The sequence below is a fragment of the Camelus bactrianus genome, chromosome 14 (assembly GCF_048773025.1).
Source record: "Camelus bactrianus isolate YW-2024 breed Bactrian camel chromosome 14, ASM4877302v1, whole genome shotgun sequence".
Taxonomy (NCBI): domain Eukaryota; kingdom Metazoa; phylum Chordata; class Mammalia; order Artiodactyla; family Camelidae; genus Camelus; species Camelus bactrianus.
This window is the reverse complement of record NC_133552.1, coordinates 9,492,451-9,510,743: the sequence shown is the minus strand read 5'-3', so window position 1 is coordinate 9,510,743 and position 18,293 is coordinate 9,492,451. Positions and strand designations below refer to the sequence as shown.

The 18,293-nt window shown below is 32.7% G+C and overlaps 1 protein-coding gene across 13 annotated transcripts in view; it reads right to left on the bottom strand.

Annotated features, from left to right (window-relative positions):
• NBEA (neurobeachin) overlaps window positions 1-18,293 on the bottom strand; it is a 536,549-nt gene that overhangs the window by 307,793 nt on the left and 210,463 nt on the right. The window lies entirely within an intron of this gene.

Below are 18,293 nucleotides of genomic sequence, written 5' to 3'. Positions count from 1 at the left end.
ATAAAAAATGAAGCCACAGTGATGGTTCCTAGATGATATTTACTAGTGCTTTGACTGAATGAGCTGAGCTGAAGAGAATATTCTCGTGGCATTATTATTAACACTTATTAAATGTGCAACACTGATGTAGATTTACTCTTTTTAAACTTCTGCTTTAGAAACCATGTTTGTGCTAGTACATCAAAAATGTCGTATCAAGGGAAATAGTCCAGCAAATTCTTGGTATTTAATTTCACTTTTTTTTGTTTCTATGTGACTTTCACTTCCCTTTGCACATTCCATGGAAATACCATTCTTCATTTACATACACTGAACAGTAGATTAAAATTTCCAAATCACTTGGAATTAATTAAGTTTTAAGTTGGCTGTCTCTTGAGATATTTTCATTTAAATAATTTAAGGAATTCTAAGTAAGCCACTGCTATATCACAGAGACGACTCTGTCTTTGACCTCAAGGAGCAAAAAGCCCTGTTACAAAAATAAAGCACAGAAATACATATATGAAGGTGTCCAGAGAGAGTACAATACTGAAGAAAATTACAACCAGGCATTATGCCTCTAAATAACTTAAAACAACTACTGTTGAGGTTTTTATTAAATACTTTTATCCACAGTATTTAACTCAAGTTTCTAGTAAGAATGATTGACCTGAGTGTCTTGCCCTTTCTTTGACTTCCTGATTTAATCACAACAGCAATGAATAAGGATGAAATAAGGGAAATAAGAGACATATTCACTATCATAAATCATCTGGATCCCTCAATTCTCTTTGGGTTAAATTTAATTATAGAATCAATTGTTATTCCTGTATCACTCTCCTGCACCAACTTTCCTCTCTTCTCCCTGTGCTCCTTCAAATTCCAAAAGCCTCAATTAAATTCTAAAACTACTAAACTGTGTCTGATTCAAATTTTGACATTATCCAAGAAAGACTCTGATACTGAATAATTATTAAGAATTAGATATGTGTTTTAACTATGTATTTTATTTCAAGAAATATTAATAATCAAAAGAGAAAATATATACCAAGATAGTCATACAATTAAGTCATATGAATAGAGTTGAATAAAAGTGGCTATACTAAAGCCTTATTAAAAATAAAACAATGATTTATATTCTATAAAACATGGGATCTTCCTTTTAAACACAGTATGTATAAACGAATAATTGGTATAGTTATAGTTCCAAACTATCCAAATTCTGACTTCCATTTTTTTACAGTCTCAAATTAATATATTTAATAATTTTAAGTTCTCAGTTTTGAGTAAACTTAAATTAAAAATTGCTTTTATAGCAATATACATCTTTAAGTTTTTTATTTTTGTTTTCAGAAAAATATTGCCTCTTTTAAATAATGCACAATGGAAATACTATGTATCACTTTTCTTAAGAATGCATTCATAAAGTCAAAGATAAAAATCTAAAAACATAACTAGTAAAAGGAAATTATTTGGTAAGTATTGTGATTAGGGCATAAAAAGCAAAAAAAAAAAACAAAAAAAACAAAACAAGCTACAGGTTAAGGTAGGCTCAAGTAGAGGTCAGGCAGGTGAACCTCACTTATTTTCAGGAGCACATTAACTTTTTATCCAATAATTACAGGCTTAAATTGTTGAAGCACTCTGAGCATAACAGCTAGACCTTCAAAAAACTCCTTATCCATGCACAGAGCAGTAAGTTCTCCAATCTGACCAAGGAAGAGTTTTCTTTACTGAATTCTCCACTTAAAGCAAAATGTTAAATAGAGATGAGTCATCAATCCATTTTTTTTTTCGTTCTTAAGAATGAAATAGAAAGTTTTTAGAATTTGGAAGAACTTGGAAATTGCTTCCATTTTACAACATTGAAGATACTGTCAAAAGTGACAGAAATTATTATAAGCATATATTCCATCTAAGCATTCATTTATAGTGATTATATGTCAAGGATTATATAAGCAAAAAAGTATAGATCACTGAATTAACAAGATTACTTTGTCTATCCTAGAAAATTCTACATCAAACATACAGCTATCTGCAATTCAGAGTGATATCTTGGTATCAAATTATATGGTTATATATGTACCAGAATACTATCCAATAATGATACAGTAGAGAGGTCAGTATGTTAATTGCTTTGCAATAAAAAATAACATTTCAGCATAAAATATTAGCCCTATTTATAAAAGTAAATGGTGCTTTTATTTCTTCTAATTCTTGTTGTAATAACAGATCTATTATAAATAACAGCTATATTTTGAAACAGTATGAACTGGGAAATCTACAAAATGGAATCAAATAAATGGTGATAAAAAATGTCTGACAAAAATAAGGAGCCAGTCATTCCCAAGAACTAAAGACATTTAATGATTCAATTCTGAAAACAGCATTGCATACTTCCTGTATGCCAGGGCACAAATTTGAAACAGGTATGTTCCATGTCCTAGACAAGCCTGTATTCTAATGGATGACACAGCACATAAACTGATAAGTTTAATGTGAAGAGAAGATGTGCTATCTCAGAACCATTACAGGATGCTGACTTGGTAAACAAGATAAATAATTTCATTAAAGTAATTCCTATTGTGATTACAGGAACATGGTAAAAGTAACAACAGGAAATATTTAACCTGCAATAATGTTGTACAGTTATTAATTTCTTGGGAAAAACTGACTTAGAGATCACTCCAAGATCAGCAATCGCAAATGGTATTTCGATTTGTAAATCAGAATCAGTTTGTTATAAAAAAAAAACTATCTCTACTGAGGGTATCAAGCCCCAAGATTTTTCCATATAACAAAACAAACACATTAACTGAAAACACAAAGTGAGAATATTTTCTAGTTTAAATGTTGCAAAGTACAGCTGTTGAAATAACCTACGTAATCTTTTTAAGTAACTATTTCAAAGTCAAAATAATATTCTTAATCAGAAGGTTATCTTTGGTTGGACTTAGGTAATTAGAACAACTCTACTGAGTACAGAGAGAACAACATTTCAGGAATAGGTAATAACATGTACGTCATATTTTCATATGGAGAAAGAGGAGAAAATAATCCTCTAGCAGTTAAAACTGGTATTATAAGACTAAATTGGAGATTTCATGGATTCTGTTATGCACAATAGAGTTTATGTTTATTTAATATGCAATCCAGTAAATTTTGTTACTGGATATCAAGCAAAAATAGATCAAAAGCACTGATTCTACATGTAGGGGCAATGTATACACAAAAGAAAGTAGTGGAAACAAAGAATTTATCCAGGAAAATAAACTTTAAAGGAGACACAGAGGGAAAAGCTTAGTCCTCTGGGGAAAGTCCACAAAGGTAACAGTTCTACACACTGACTTAAACAGTTGAAATGGAAAAATAGTTAGTTGATCAAAATCTCACCATGTTTAAAAAATTAAACAATCTTGGCTTGCATATTACATAGGAAAAAATTAAAGACAGAATCATTATCACACTGTCCTTTGCAATAATGGGACCAGAAATAGTAGGTCGATGAAGTACTACAATTTCCGAAGGATATAATGAAATAGTCTATCTGTAGGAAAAAAAGTATCAGGATGGCAGAAGGTGAATTCTAGGAAATACAGGAAACCAAAGATGCTCACTTGGCAAATGAGAAGGTTTCTGAGGAAAGAGTTACTGCAGAAAGGGCTTATTTCTCTTGTGATCCAGGGTCCACCTAAATTGTGGCAACTCTACCTAATTAAAGGGCATCTGTAACGTGGAAAATTGTGTCTTGATACCTGAGAAGGACAGACTGGAGACTGATGGTCAAGGGTGACATGCCCTGGGCCTGACCTCAATCTCTGAAACTAAAGACAAGGAAAAACGTATCTGGACAGCAGAGATCGTGGTCCAGGAAAAGTCTGCCTGTGTGTATTCTCTTTAGTTGTAGTGGTGTTTAAAATACTATATACGCGGATATTAGTAATTATCTGAATGTTAGTAACAAACCAGTTAGTTCTTATAATTTTTTCCAAATATTTTAATACTAGTGTTTAGCCTGAGCTCTCAGAACTAGGCAATTTTATTAGCATTACAAAATTCTTTATTCTGGGTCTAGTCTTTAATTAAGTTGAAGAAGCTCTAAACTGAAAATCTGAAGACATGGTTTTAGTATACAAACTAAACAGCTGTGTAACCTTGAGCTAAGACACTTGCCTTTCTTGATATCAAACAATCTTTGCTGATAAACAACAGATTAATGATTTTGAAACTTTGTTTTTACCACAACCTAAAGGAATACATTTTACATCATGATCTAGTATATATAATTAAAATAAATGTTTGACAAAACAGCACTCCCTCTCACCGAGTGCAGATATTCCGGCCTACGCTATGCTATGTCATGGCATGCTTTATTGATTACACTGTGTCATTAACGGGTCACAATCGGCAGCCTGAATACCACTAGAGCCGGCCAGCCTCCTGGCTCGAAAGCTAACAACAATAGTTTTTACATTCTGAAATGGTTGGAGTTAAAGGAATGAAAAATATTTCATGATACTTGAAACTTATAAAATATTCAAATGCTGAATAATCAATATTCAAATTTCATAGTCAAGCTCATTCCTTTACATATTGTCTGCAGCTGCTGCCTCACTACAATGTAAAAGCTGAGAAGTTATGACAGAGTCAAAGTTGAGAAGCCTAAAGTATTTGCTTTTGGCTCCTTAAGGAAAAGGCTACTGACTCCTACACTAAAGGACACCTATAGTTCTTTCTTGCTTGCATATCCATGATTCTGAGTCCTTCCTTCACGTCTTACTGGGCTAAACTTGGACCAGATGAGTAGTTTGCATGATAGTGGGCAAAATGATATGGAAAATTATGGGTTCTTGGTCAGATATTTAGGCCTGAGATTTCTATTTCATCCTGTACTTGAAAACAAGAATGAGAAGTGAGTAATCTGACGGGTAGTACTCGGTGTTGGTATAAAGATTTAAATCCTTTACAGTTTATAGGGCTTTAACTTACAGCCCTTAAGTGTTTCCATTTTATAATGGGCCTAGTAAAGGATGGTAGTTGTTGTAACAGGGATTAGTTTTACACATCAAATGGACAATTATGCTGCAGCTTTTTGGTATGTACATGTCAAATTCCCAAAGACAGAAGAGACACTGAGTAGAGAAAATGAAGCCAGAGGCTTTTATATACTTTATCTGAGTTGAAATTGCCTTTCAACCGTCTTTTTGAAAATTTTTGGTTCACATTAGAATTTCATTTAAACACTATCTTTATTCAATAAAATCTTATTTGCTCTATCTGCCTCTAAACTTTCCTATTTAAAACTTGCTGTATACAACTGAGAGACTGTATTTTAATCATATTAGATTTTTCTCTCTTTCTGTTCAAAATCCTCCCATGCACGTAGGATCTAGGTTTTTTTTTTTCTGTCTAGAATATATGTATTTGGCAAAGTCAGTGTCTCTGCCTTTCCACAATTTTCAATAGTAGTCATGAACAAATATGTCTTCTTCTGGCCCTGGTGTCTTCACTTTCCTTACATACATGGTTCCTTTGTCAGGTTTAAACCTGACCAACGTGCACCCAAAGTTGTGTTTTGTGTATGTTGTACTGTTATTTCACAAAATTTTGCTTTACAAATTTAGTTGAAAATAAAGCAAGGATAAATATCAGCTTTTTAAGGCTATACATAAAACTTAAGAGTATTGTACTGAAATATATTATTTCATGGGCAATATTTAAAATTGGTTACTATCACCATCACTCATGAAATCCTCAGACAACACTGGAATAAAGTAAACAAGGGATTTTTGCTTTTTGCTTGCTTCAAAAAATTAGACCCTTCTCTTTTATCATTCAGACCAATTACTGAAAGCTACTTGACTATGGAAAGCAATTTCATTTGTTCTACCATCCACTTACCCACCCACAAGTGTTCTTTGGATACATAATTAATGCCAGGCACTCTGGCAGGTCCTAGAGTCCTTGTGGAGGTTAAAGGCTGGTGGGTGACAGAGACCAAGTAATTATACAAATATGGGTTACCAATTACAATTTTCATACATGCTCTGAAGAAAAAGTATACTATGTTATGAAAGGTTTAACAAGGGAAACTAACTTAGTCTAGGATATTGGGTAAGTCTTTCCAGAGGAAATTTATGATACAAGAATACAAAGCAGTCAGCCAGGCAAATGGAGGTAAATAGAAAGCATTTATGATCATTAAAAAAGAATTCAATAACGTAAAGACTTTTCTGAATTCCTCATATTCTTCTATGACTAGAAATAAACTGATTTCATTGAATTTCCTAGCTATAACATATAAAACCTATAAATCACTAACGGAAAATTCTAATTTATCTGATATATATATATACAAAGTATTGCTGAAATGCATGTAAGGCTTTACATTTGTTGGTTCTATAATTAAGTAAAATGAAGGATTGTATAAGTAATCCATGAATTAACTTCTGTTTCATTACTTGGATCAATCATTCTACCAAACAACACACAGGATATGTACATGGGGCAAGCACACTGTCCCTGCATTGCTAGCCCCATTCCCAGATGCTGCTGTTCCATAATTTAAAACAGCAGTCATTTGTTCTTAGGTAGGAATTTTGTTCATAACTAGTTGAGTTTTATACACAGGTGTCTCCATCATCCTCATGTATCCCTGACACCATGGGCTACAGACGCTTTAGTTCCACTGTAACTACTGGGAGTGCATGCTTTCTATAAATCTATTAAAATAGAAGGAAACAATAAGTAATACTCAAGTTTGTTCTCAGTATGTAATTTAATATTCTAAAATTTAAAAAAAATTTATAACAGTTCATACCTAAAATGATCAGAATTCAATTTAAAAAAAAATGTGGATTTGCCTTAGAGCAACTTAAGGAAGGACAAAGAGAGCTGTCAGCTACTAAATACATTCAGGATAATCTACATTTTTTAAAAAACTTCTGTTTTAATCCAAGACACAAAGATTATGCACTACATTTATTTAGTTGTCATATCTTTTTAGTGTCCCTTGATCTAGAACAGTTCACAGCTTTCTTGTACTTTAAAACTTCCTAATTTAAGTATCCAGGGTGTGTTTCTTCCCCAAAATATTCTTCTACATGTTTAAAAGGTGTCCCCATGTTTAATCTCGGGCTATGTGTTTTGGCTAAGGATACTCAATTTCCTGGTCTACTCTTGATTTATACACTGTTATTCATATCTCCTATTTCTGAAGAGATGCATTCCTGTATGCTCTACTTCTAACTTCTCTTCTGGGAGACAAGGGGATGATGTGTTACCTCTGACTGTATTTCTATAGTATACCACAGAACACTTAATGTAGTATAGTATATATACCAGTATCCTTGACTTACTACATATACTATATTAAGTAAATCCTTCTAGTAAATAAGGTTTCTCTGACTTTTCATCAGTGCTTGATTTTACATTAGACTGCCGGAATATAGTTCCAGCTCAGTTGGTCAATGAGTATATGATAAGAATCATAATAATTTTATGAATGAAAAAATAACATTGGTTTGAGGGCCTTAGTAAAATCATTCTTCTTGACGGATCATGTTCTTGTGTTAATCATCTTTATTGGCTCAAAGGAGATTTCTATATTGAAATACAGAACTGTGCAGTTTGAAAATGTTTTATTTATGATGGAAAAGTAAGATTTCTACTTCTAGAAGATATTGTTTTCATGTTAGAAGTTATCTGTGATGGAAAAATCTTTGTTAACATCTATCCTTAGTAAACATTTCTGAGTTTTTTTCGACAACTTAACTTCCACTTATTTGTAAGGAAGAAAGTAATTTGGACAAGATGCTCAGCAATTAGGTCAATACAAAAAGCTATTCCTACTCAACCTTCTCTATACCCCTAGACCCAGACAACCTCTGTCCTGTACTCTACACTATAAAAAAGATTTCTTCTGTGACAGTGCTTTATAAAAATGAAATCATACAATATGAACTCGTGTGAGCCAGGCTTCTCTTGCAAAATGTTTCTGAAATCCATGCGTTTGGCTATGAGTATCAGTAGTTTTATTTATTTATATTGCTGGGCAGCAATCTCTCATATGAACATAAGCATTTGTTTATCTTCTCATTTTTTGATGAATAGTTTTTCCATTTTGTGGTTATTATGAATATTGCTGTGAAATTTTGTATAAGTCTTTATGTATATATATATATGTTTGCATTTTCCTTGAATAATAACAGTAGTGGAATTTCTGGGTCAAATTTTAGATGAATGTTTATTAATTATAAAACATTGCCAAACTGGTTTTCAAAGTTGTACCATTTTATGTTCTGAATCAGTAAAGCATGTGACTCTTAGGATTTTCCACATACATGATAATTTCAACTGCAATTAAAAAGTTTTACTTCCTCCTCTTCAATCTGCTTCTCTTTTATTTTTATTTCTTGCCTTACTGCACTACTTAGATCCTCCAGTAAAATGTTGAGTTCAAGTGGTGTGAGGCAAAATCCTTCCCTTACTCCCAATCTCATTTGCTTTTTCATTAAGTATGACATTAGTTTTAGGTTTTTCATAGATATAAATTTTAGGTTAAGTTTTGTTCTCTTTGGGACCTATTTTTCTCAAAGGCTTTATCATGAATGAGTACTGAATTTTAATAAATGTTTCTCCTGCATCAATTTATAATGAGAAAATATTTCATATGTATCCATATATTAACTATTTTTTGCACCCTCTTTTGTGTGAATTTAAGTTTTCAACTAGTATCATTAACCCCCTGCTTAAAGGATTCCTTTTGACAGTTCTTAAGGTTCAGCTGTGGTGGTAATGAATTTTATCCTCTTTTGTTGTCTGAAAAAGTCATCATTTACCCTTCATTTTTGAAGAATATTTTCACTGGATAAAAATTTCAGGTTTAAAGTCTTTTCTATCAACACTTGAAAGACATCCCATTATTTTCCGGTTTGCATAATTTCTGACTAAAGGTTGATGATAATTTTATTTTTGTAAGTAATGTATTTTTTCCTCTGACAGCAATTTAAAATTTTTAATTTAAATTTTAAATAATTACAAGTGAACACACTTTTTTACTTTGTGAACTCTATGAGATTTAGCACATGTACTGATTTATGTATCATCATCATCCCAAGGAATCCCTTGTACTATTCCTTTACAGTGACACCCCCTCCTGCCTATAAACCCTGGCCACCACTGATCTGCTCTGAAAATGTCCCCAAAAGGGAAACATAACAGATACCACCCTTGATATGAGCTTTTCTTCCACACAATAATGTTGAGATTCATCCAAGTCGTAAGGTTTATCAATGGATTGCTCCTTTTTTCTGCTGTCTGAATGCACCATAGTCTATTCTTTTACTCACTGAAAGACATTTGAGTTTCTCCAGCTTTGGGCTATCACAAATAAAAGCTGCTATGAACATTCAACTACAGCTTTCTGTGAGAAGATAAGTTTTCATTTCTCTAGGGAAAGTATCAAGGAATGGGATTACTGGGTCCCATGGTAAGTGAATGCTTAACTCCATAAGAAACTTCCAAATTATTTTCCTCAGTAACTGTCATTTTGCATTCTCAAAGCCATGGATGAGAGTGCCAGTTGCTCCAAATTCTCCCGAGCATTTGGTAGTAGTAGATATATATTTTTTAAAGTTTAGCCATTCTCATTTGTTCGTGATGTTGAGTCATGATGGTTTTAATTTGCAGTTACCTACTAGTAATGGTGTTGACCATCTTTTTCTGTGCTTATTTGTCATAGTAGTGTGATCTTTGGTGAACTATCTGTTCAAATCATTTTTAAATGAGCTGTTGTGTTGCTTAACGTTGCTGACTACTTTTTGAGATTCTTCTCTTGAATGCTGGTTTTGAACAGTGTGATTATGATGTTCCATGGAATTTTTTTCTTTGTGTCAATTCTGCTTGTGGTTAGCTGAATTTCTTGGGTCTTAGGATTTACAGTTTTCAAGTTATTTGGCTATTATTTCTTCAAAAAATACTACACACATATTGTCTTAACCTCCTTCTTGGACTCCAATTCCATGAATGTTAAACTACTTGATTTATCATATAGACTCCTGTGCCTCTGTTATCTTTTTATTTATTTAATTGGTTTTTCCTACTTCAGTTTGTAAAAATGCCATTCTGTACCTTCTAGTTCACTGTTACTGTCTTAATCACTGTATAATAAGCCATTAAATCCATCAAATGAATTTGTCAATTTAGTTACACTTGGAGGGCAAGTCCACTCCATGTTATTCTATCATGACAAAAAGTGGAAAAATAAATCCATTTACTAAGGAAAACCTTGAGAATAAATGTTCCTTCAAAACATTATGCCACTACCCCTTAATTCCTGTTCCTGTTAATAGCCTATGCAGACATCATATTCAACCTAGATTATTAAAGAAATGTTACTCTTGACTAAACACTCTCGTCATCTCATGGATTTTAATTTGATCTCCCCATTTTTGGAAGCATAGAGAAGGCAAATGGGATCTTACGCATTTAAAATAAATCCTTAAACACATACAGTATACTATGTAACAGATACTCAAGGATGTTCAGTTCTTCATGTTAGATCGTAATTTTTATATGAAGGCCATCTGGCTGTCACAATTTGTAAAGCACAGACTGTCATGATGAGTCAAGTGATACAGCTAATCAATCAGGCATCCCTTTTCCACTCTGCTGATTCATATGAAAAAATCCTTTTTGAAGATGTCATTTCTGAAAGATTGTTTCTTTAGTTAAACTTATGTTATACTACAATCTGTTCACATTCTGACAACCCAAATAACTCAAGTATCTAAAAATTTTCAGCAGCTATTTGAAAATTGTAATGAGAGCCTTTGATAAAACATCATTTAACTATCATATTTGTAATAGTTCAGGTGATCATCTGTTTATATACCAACAAATACCTCTAAAGAATAATTTAGAAAGATAAAAAATTTTAAATTACACACAAAATATTTTACTTGAGTAAAAATGGTTGATTATAAATTCCTAATTTTTTTGAGATTTAGCACAGTATGTGAAGTATTTTCCCCATAATGCAAAAATGTACCTATCATTTGCAAAAATGTGGAATGTGAAACAAAATATCACTGGTTCACGTTTGTGACCATTTTCTTAAAATAACATCACTAGTAACAACTTTAGAAACTAAGGACACACAGTGCTGCTTAGGCAAAATTATGCAAAAAAAATGGACAACGGTTCCTAAGTGGCAGTTAAATAAAATTTACCAAAAGTAATCATCAAAAACAGGAAAAGAAATGCTTTCTGCAGTCAATATAGATCAATCTTAAGCAACAGACCATTGAATCATGGTTGGTTGGAAAATTATACCAGTTGAGCCTGGTTCGCAGCTAGAAGAAATGAAACCTGTTGTTTTAAACAAAGTTTTCAAGGAGAACAGGTATCCAGGATACCATGTAATGAATACAATAAGAGAAAAATGTCTTCCTATAACCATTTGCTAAGGAACACCTTGAGAGTAATTAGTATAGAAAGGAATTACTGATACTATATGAGACTTTCAACTTGCACCATCATATAGAAAAATAACCACAGTCAATTAAGTGGGAAAAAAAAAAGACTACTGTTATCAGTAGTATCTAAATTTAATTGTTCTTTTGATGATGCCATTATCTCTTAGTCTACACTGGGGTGGCAAACTACAGCCAGATACAACCTGCTGCTTTCTTCTGCATGGCCAGTAAGCTAGGAACAGATTTTACACTGTTAAAGAATTGTAAAAACAAAACAACACACAAAACAAAGGACAAGTGACAGAGACTGTTTTTTTGATCCACAAACAATCTAGATTTTAAGGAGAATGTTTGCAGAACCTTGCTCTAGAGTACTTCTGGATTTAAGATAAATCCAGAGAGCAAAGAGAAACGCTGAATTCCTTAAAACAAAAATTTGCATTGTATATGAAATTCACTAAAAATAAAAATATTAAGTATGAAAATCTGTAGAAGTTGCTCATAATTCAATTTTGTAATAGATAAAACTTAAGAATATAGAGCTTGTGTACCTTCCTGCATAAGGTAACTGGTGTTAGACTCTTAATTCACAACTTGATGTTAGGTAGCAATAATTAGTCAAATATGAAAGAAATGGAGAGCACCCATTTTACATGGTAGACTTTATTCAATTCTTTTTTATTAATCAGATCTCTGTAAAACACAGAGAAAACTGGTATTTATCCATGTTAGCATTCAAAGGGCCAAATAACTCAATGAAATATACAAAGTTGGAGTGTGTCACATTGAGAACTACATTTTTTTTTTATTCTTTAAGAATGAGTTTCAAATTATGGTTAACTCCTTATGTACAATTTCTCCTAAAGTGTTGTTGTTGTTGTTGTTGTTGTTGTTGTTGTTGTTGTCAGATTATTCATCTATGCCTAGAGTAGGACTTACCTAAATTCTTTTTCTAATTCCTTAAGGTGAGACCATCATCTTGTGCATTAAAACTTAGTTAAATTTGTGTAAAAATTGAAACTTTAAACACACAAAGTATTTTTCAATGTCTCAGGTAGTCACTAAACATAAGCACAGTTATCACGTCCATTGCTACTCTTATAATGAAGTTTTAATAGCAGTGACTTTTAATAGGTGACTACTGCTCTGTCACCTCTCAGAAGTGATATGGAAATTAATCATATATATAGTATTTTAAATACATTCACTATAGGATACTGTCAGGAGTTAGCAAGACTGAAACTGAAAAATCAGAACTGTTAGCATAAAAAATATAATATTTTTACATCAATAATCTTTAATGATCATTTGACTTACAGAATCCAGTTCACAGATTTATTCTTATCGATTAGAAATTTAGGATGTAACACTGCCATAGCACCATATTTTCATGAATGAGATATACTTACTACATCTATTTAAATAAGAGAATTTAGACTAAAAGTAATTATTTCAACACTTATGAGCAAAAGAGATAATATAAAGATAGTTAACTAATCCGTTATTTTTTATTTTGGAAAAGTGATTTGTTAGTCTGATTTCAAGAACAGAAAAAAAGCCTAAGTATTATTTATATTAACACTGCTTTCAAAAGTAAGGAATAAAAGTTATAGAAACTTAACAGTAAATATTTTTGAAGACTATAATATAATTTTAATTGTTTGAGAATTTTATAATAAAAATACCACCCTTGAAGATTTTGGCTAGAATTGGAACAAACATCAACCAAATGCTTCTATACAAGGGTCAAGAATTTTGAAAAAAATCTGGAAAAAATTTAACCCCTATATAAAAACTGTTTGAAAAAAGTCACCTGTCCCAGTCTTTAAGAACTGTCTTTGTATAGGGGAAAGATGGTCACTAACTAGCCAGGCTTAAAGGCTGAGGGTCCCTCAGACCTTTTCCCATAAATCCCTGCTCCCAATCACCCACAGGTCTGCAGGCCTCCTGCAGCTCTAATAGGTCACGCTGCCTGCCATTTCTTTCAGCAGCCTTCAATCTAGCATTGAAACTCTGCCTCCATTCTTATTAGTACTTTGAGATAGGCAAGACAGAAATTAGTCCTTCGGGCAACCAGTAGAAAACCTAGAATGCTGCAAGGAACTTGCACTTTATCTCTTCCATTCCAAGGGAGGAAGTGGAAATTCAGTGATTTCCTCCTGACCAGGTGTACCATACTGCACTGGGGAAGAGATGGCACAAGGCAAACAAAGTGTCTTAGAACTTCCAACCATTTTCAGGGTTTGCCTGTTTGCTGCAGGTTCTTAACTTGTTTCTAGAGTTTTAGTAAAGCTCTTTTTTATCAATATATTGTGGTTTATTCAGTATTTCTGTGGGGGAATGAGGGTCTGGAGCTTCCTAATTCACTATCTTGCAGACGGCACTACCTTTTCACTTTTTAATGGTTTCTTTTGATAAACCAAAATAATTTTAATATCAGATTTATCAATCTCTACATTTTATGCTTTTGTGTCTAGTTAAATATTTCCTGCCTCTGGCAGTACAGATATTTTGCTATATTTTCTTTTTCTATAACTTTTGAAGTTTTGCTTTTGCAACCATTTTAGTAGTGATGTTTTATGTATTAAGGAAGGAAGGAGTTCCACTTTTTCTTTTTTAATTAACAGCATGAAACCCAATTAACCTATGTGCACTCATCCCATTATTTGTCTCTCTTTGCAAAGGCAACATGATCACATGATGTTACTGTGTGTGTGGGATCTGGATATTTATTCTTACACAGTCATCTGTCTATCTCTCGGCCATTACAACACTTTTTAAATTACAGCAGTTTGTCCATCTTCAAAATTATCTTGGTTATTTTCAACCTTTCATTCAACTATAGAAATTTAAGAGAAAACTCATCAAGTTCCTTAAAAATAACCTGAGATTTTTTTGAAATTAAAATTTTTTGGAAATTGATGGGTAATCACGGACAGAATCTACTTCTTTGTGACACCATCTTCCTATCACGAACAAACAGTTCACCATTATTTATGCCTTTAATACCATTAAAATTTTTATAACTTTCTCCATAAACACATTAAAAATAATTTTACAAAATGTAACACAGATATACAAAATGTGTCTATATATGTATGTATATCTGTAGAAGTAGACATAGTCAGTCTGGATGGATGACGGTGTTTTCCCCATCTGATTGTCTAGTGTCTCTCTTTCTGTGATGTTAACAGCAATTGATGCCATCTGTTAATTCCTGAGTGGATGCTAAAAGGCACTAAATTAACTCAAAAATCCCTCCACCATTTATCGGATATATTTATATTTCTATAAAGAGAAAGCATCCTTCACTAGTTTCTTTTTTTGTTCTTTTTATTTAGTTTTTTTGTGTGTGTGGGGCAGATAACTAGGTTATTTAATTAACTTTTTTTTTTCTTTTATGGAGGTACTGGGGATTGAACCCAGGACCTCATGTATGCTAAACATGTGCTCTACCACTGAGCTATACCCTCCCCTATCACTAGTGATTTGATAACAGAAATGACAGAGCTTACATGGGAATGGCAAGATAAATCTTTCCTTTTATTGATGAGTTTTCAAAATAATGAGTTGGTTCTCTATCCTTGAAATTCAAACAAATCATTTAAAAACCTATTCTTATGATTCATGGAATTAAACATGTCATGAGTTTAATGCATTGCAGTTACTATACTCGCTGAAGCTCTAATGCTCCATCTTTAACTAATAAGGGCATCTTAAGTTAGCCCCTGAGTCTTTTTGACAGTATTTGATGTCTTCCTTGGTTTTACAGTATCACCAAGTGTTGCAAGCAAATCATGAATACGTCTTGCCTTAGCCTTGAAATCATCCATTTCTCCAACGAGCTCTGGTTTCTCTCAGTGGTAAATAATATTTCAAGACTGCAATCTGGACTGTAGGTGTGCTCACTGCTATTGACTTGGTCATCGTTTCTATGTGAAACAGTAGACAGAGCTAGAGTATATACGTGAACGTGTGTCTACGTGTGTGTGTGCATTGTACATAATAATGTAGCTTTTATAATGTTCAGTTCAAATTCAGAACTAAATGCTTTCACTTAATCTTTTCTACTTTACATCTGGACCTCGTTCGTTCAGTGAGAATCCTGATTTCAAGCACATGGGATAAAATAATTAGAATATCAATAATTACTAACTGATTTTACCCATCGTTATGCAATAGTTTTATAAAAAAAAAGTACCAATAATCACTACAAATATAAATCAAGAAAATGGAAGGACATTATTTTAGTATGTGTTTTAAAGGACACAGACAATATAAACTACCAATAATTAATTATTCTGGAAGAAAAAACAAATGGATACATGTGTAAATTAAGAAAAAACTAAATATAAAACTACAAATAAAGATGCAATTCAAATATATTTTATGATTACTTGAAATTAAGAGTAATTGCCTTCTCTTCTCATAAGACATTAAAATATCTTCAGTTACATAAATCCAGTTTTGTTCCTACCATACGTAAATGTATGATAGAATCAAAAGCAATGAGATTTGTTCATCAGCAGCACTATTTTTAAACAGAAATATTCCACAGCTAGTGTAAAGATATTTTTCTCATGTCAATCTCCTGATTCTTCACAACAGTTTGACAATTTTTCTTCTCAGAGAAGAGGAACAGTGCATCAAATTATGGAAAGAAGGGAAATGGAGCAGAGGGAAAAAGAGAGAATGATCAAGAGTACACGTTCAAGAATGAGAACATGACAGGATATGTACTTCCAGAGGGAGGGGTGGAGGGCAACAATGCTCCTAGGATGAGGACAGCAGCCAACTCATGGGTATGGATGATTGACTAATTTGGGGAATTCTCACCACAGAACACAAACATTTTGGCTATCTTCCCTTATTTTCAAAACTTACCTCTATCAAACATCATCAGTAACACAAATAATGTTCTATTCAAGTACAAGGAAAAAATACTCAATATTATGTACCAGAATCGAAGCTAGACAATGTTAATAAAAATGATAAAATACTTCCTATTTATAAGTGAAAAATAATTTTATTAATATTGTATTTAAAAAATGGCACAGGAGCACAGAGGAGAAGGCATTAATTTAGCATAAGGAACCTGAAGCAGGACTCAAAGGATGAGAATAATTTGGGGGAGAGAAAAAAGGAAAAAGATCCAAAGCAGAAGGAAGAGTGGTACAAAAACAAAGAAATGTGACAATGCATAACATCACGTGTTAAAGGAATGTCTTCTATAGCAAGATTCTGAAGACTAGCTGAGTCCAAAAAGGAAGGGTTATGACTAAATTGTGAGGGATACTGAATGTCATTCTAGTACACAGCTGAGGTTTCTAGATTTCTGGACTGCATGGCCTCGCAAAAACATAGAGGACCATATCCTAAGGTTGTCAACTTTCTATTTTGCCAAGTAATGGCATTTAAAAAACAAAATTCAAAACCTAAAAATCTACCATTTGCATCATCATTGTATTAAGAAAAACCATTTTAACACAAAAAGAAGGGGTATGAACATTACATCAACATAGTTTTAAAAACAGGTTATGTTAAAATTCTTTGGATGCAGAAAAGTGAAAAAAATTAAATTATATTCTGCCAAGCAAACAGAAAGTGAATTTTCAATATATAACTTGTTCTAATGTTTCATTTTTAGCATAGTAACCTTGCTAAAAATCTAAGAGGAATATTTTTAATTCTCTTTCAACTCAATTCAGAGTATTTGAGGCAAATTTAGGGAAGCCCAAGAACAACAGTTCTCAATTACCAGGCTATTTCTCCTGCCTTCTCTCTGCAGTGCTGGGAAGAAATAAACAGTTCAGATGTCTGGCCACGGAGAATTTTGGAAAGAGGGTTACATATGCGGGATTCTGACTGAGCAACACAGAACAGTTAAAAAGTCATCTGACAGTGATTCCTTAGAATTTAAAACTGTCACAAACAATTTTCAAATAATTCCTTCCTTGGTTTCGCTGCTGGAAAACTTAGCGCTGAATTTGTGGCCCAGTTTTAGTAACAGTACAGGAGCCATCACTAACATCACTACATTACTAACTGTATTCCGTGTTTATTTTAGCATGTCTCTGTCCACTACTTATGAATTTCTTCTGTAAATCTGTCAAATCATTTCTGGAAAATATACACATAAATATAGGGAAAAAACACTTTTAGGGAATAAAGCAATATTTGAGATATATTTTTTTGATAATGTTTATTGAATTTTTCTTATTATAAAGGTAGCGCATGCTATAGAGTCACTGCAGTAACTACCCTCTTGGCCTCGGACACTCTTCTAGTAAGCTGTATGGCTCACTTCCTTTAAGTCTTTGCTGAGATGTAACTTTTACTATTGGTTTATTTAAAATTAATCACCAACCCTGCCATTTCTATAATCCCCTGTGTTTTATTTACCCTTTTACCTAGCATTTATCATCTTCTAACATGCTATATAATTTAATTATTTATTTTGCTTGATGTTTGTTTATGGTCTCTGATAGAATATAAGGTTCCCAAGGCAGGGATCTTTGTTATTTACTAATATATTCCAAGTAGCTAAGATAGTGCTTGGCCTGGAGCAGGAACACAATATTAAAAAAAATGGATAGCCCACCATGTGTCACTGTTCTAAGAGCTTTCTATGTATTATACCATTTAATCCTCACAAGAACCCTTGGAGGGAGGCATTATCATTGACATATCTTACTAGAAACTAAGCTACAAAATGGCTAAGTAACTCACAAAATTCTAGAACTAAGAAAGTAATGTAACAGGGATTTAAATTCAGGTTATTCATTATTATTGTCTCCCCTAACAGAAACATATTTGTAAAAGCAGTTGAGAAAATAA